The sequence below is a fragment of the Antechinus flavipes genome, chromosome 2 (assembly GCF_016432865.1).
Source record: "Antechinus flavipes isolate AdamAnt ecotype Samford, QLD, Australia chromosome 2, AdamAnt_v2, whole genome shotgun sequence".
In the NCBI taxonomy this organism is placed as follows: Eukaryota; Metazoa; Chordata; class Mammalia; order Dasyuromorphia; family Dasyuridae; genus Antechinus; species Antechinus flavipes.
Window position 1 is genome coordinate 4048444 of NC_067399.1, and position 3345 is coordinate 4051788.

A 3345-nucleotide genomic window follows, 5' to 3' on the forward strand; every position below is an offset into this window, starting at 1 on the left:
TGACAGTAATGGTATAATTCAGCATTAGCCAAACTTTATATGTGAGTCCGTATATGTGTGTATGTATGAATACACATAGATATATGAAACCACATTAGTAACAAAGATCGTCATCATCACATTCAGAAAAATCTTCTAAAATATATAATACCCCCTTGTGTTTAAAAGAAAAATCCAGACATTGAAAAAAAACAAGACTAAAGGAACCTTGATTTAATAATAAATAGTAAATCCAAAGGTACAGGTTAGCATTATCTTTGTAAATGTGGAGATAAATTGAGTCAATCAGTAACTCCATTCCACTTAAGAGTAACTAATTGTAATTCAGGTACTCTAGTATTGATCCCTTTTCTGAGTGAGAAGATTTTTAGTCAGTCAACCAAAGGAATCATACTGAGATAGTCCCTCTCATATCCTATGGGTCTTCTAAAGAACAAGAGACCTGTTTGGATTCCAACATGCAACGTTCTGGCAGTTTCTGGCCTGGTCTCTGAGTGGAATCGCTTTGGGAGGAGAGGAAGAGTTGCCTCCCCTGTTGCCTCCCTGCCCTTGACTACAGGATCACTTCATGCACTGGCTCAGAGCATTTAAACTTTTCCTTGGTATCCCAGCAGTCTCCAGACCAGCTGATGGCTATGACTACAGCAGGAATTGAGGATTAAACAGACCGACCAAGGAAAGGAAGGGTCAGCCTGTCCTAGGAAGGCAGCTAGAAGCACCCCTGATCCCAAGGGGAACTTCCTGAGGGCTGCCTAAGGTCTTCCCGGAGCGGTGAGTTATTCCTTTGATCACTAACCATTAACCCTAATGTCCCCCTGGAATTTTCCTCATTCATCTCTGCCTCTGACTGCCCAGCTTTCCTCAGGTCCCAGCTAAAATCCCTTCTTCTACTGGAGAGTCTTTCTCAACCCCTCTGAATTCCAGTACCTCCCTCTCTTAGTAATTTCCTATTTATTCTGTTATCTTTCTCATTCAGCTGTAAGCTCCTTGGAAGACAGGAACTGCCTTTTTGCCTCTCTTTTGTCCTTCCAGTGCTTAGCACAGTGCCTGGCACATTGTAGGTGCTTATTAAATGTTTCTTGACTAACTGAATGTGCTCTGTAAGCTCGAGCCTACTTTGCCAGTGGAACAGTGTGGGTACTGCAAATGTATCCCCAGCTTCAGGGGATTTTTTTTTTTTTTTTTGCTAACTATTATACCATCTGTGATTGAGTTATAATTTTATATATGTGTGTGTGTATGTGTGTATGTGTGTATATATATATATATATATATATATATATATAATTTCTCACCTGGATTAAACCAAAATTGTCTATTATTACAACCTTTTTCATATAGTTATAAAAATTCTAACTCTAGCAACAAAACGAGAAAGTGAAATGGAATGAATAACCATGGGCAAGAGATACTAAAACAATTTGGAACTCAAAAATTTTTTTTAAATGTTAAAAATTGTTTTAATATGTCATGGGGGAAAATATATATTAAAAAGAATATCTAGTTTTAGGTCAATATCTCCTACTCCATGCCACAATAAGTTCCAAATGGATTTAGGATATACATACATATAAGTGATCATATCGTAAACAAATTAGAGGAACAGGAAAGGAAATATCTTTCCCAACTGTGGATAGAGAAAAAAAAATTCTTGACCAAAGAGAATCAGAAAAGATAAAATAAAAAAAAATTTTAATACAAAGAAGGAAAGTTTTTACAAAAACAAAATCAAAGCAATTAAAACTGAAAGGAAAACAGGTCACTAGGGAACAAATATAGTAAACTTCTTTGACAAAGATCTGATAGCCAACATAAATACAGAGAATTGGATTCAAATATGTCAGAACATGAAGGAGCTTTTCCCAATAGAGATAAATGGTCAAAGGGCGAGACAATCCTTCAAAGTAGAAAGCATACTTAAATCACTCATAAAGAAAAAAGAAAAAAAAATGACCAGCATTGTTAGGGGGAAGGGGAAAGACAAATAAATACACTATTGGCCAGACCACGACCCACTCCAATTTGGAACTAATGTGAAAAAGACTCAGCAAGACCATGAACAAACATCCATAGAGATCAAAGAAAAAGGGAACAAACCACATTTATAAAAAGACATTTATAGAAGTACTTTTGTTTAGGAAAGCACTGGAAAGCAGACTTGGAAAGAACTCCACAGACTTGTGATAGAGAGAGCCATCTGCATCCAAATAGAGGACTATGGGGACTGAATGTGGAGCACAACAGTATTTTCACCTTTTTTGGTTGGTATTTGCTTGTTTTTTTTTTTTTTCTTTATCTTTTTTTCCCTTTTGATCAGATTTTTCTTTGCAGCATGATCAGTGTGGCAATATATTTAGAAGAATTGTACCTGTTTAACCTATATTGAATTAGGTCTAAGGAAGGAGAGAAGATGGGAGGGAGATAAAGTTTGGAACACAAGATTTTCAAGGATGAATGGTGATAACTATCTTTGCAATTATTTTGAAAAAACAAAACATTAATTAAACATAAATAAAGAGGATAAAGTAAAATTTCAAAAAGAACAGAATTGGAAAGAAGAAATCAGAAGAGCAAGTGGCACATCTTACTTAAGAAATGGTTTCCCTGAAAACAAATAAACAAAAAAGACTGATGGTCTTTCCACGGTCCATGATACAGCAAGAAATAATAGAACAAAAACAAAAGACTTTAAAAAATAAATAATAGGAAAAATATGTCTGATCCTTTAAAGAAAAACTGACAAAAAATCTTAGACAATAGGTAAAAAAAAATCTTGAAAACCCAAGATTAATGAGACTTCCTGATAAACCATGGCAAAACAAACAAAACACTTACCTAGGTATACTATGTTAAGAGAGCATAATAGAAGAATGCCTGGACTTATTAGAATCAATGGGCAAAATGAAAATAGAAAAATCCATCGATCAATTCCTAAAAACATTGAGACCATAACTATTGAGTTCCTCTTCTTTCCTCTTCCTCATCTGTCACTCACATGCCTTTCTTTACCCTCCCTACACACAGGACTGGCCTTTCTCCTTGAAGAGACTGTACCTTTTAAATGTGCAAGAGATTTCATTCCAGTTCATCTCTTCAAGCAGATTGATCCCCTCTGCCATCTTCGTTCTCTTATTCATCTAAGTTGATGATTCAAATTACCTTTTCTGCACCAAACTCTCAGCTAACCTCCAGTTGCATCTCCAGTTGCCTTTCAGACCTCTCAAATCTGAAACTCCTATGTCTAAAACTGAACTCACGATCTTTCGCCTTTCCCCGGCCCCCCCACCTCATGAATGGAGAGGGCACCCATTCTCTCAGTCTTCTTGACTCCCAAGCCACGAATCA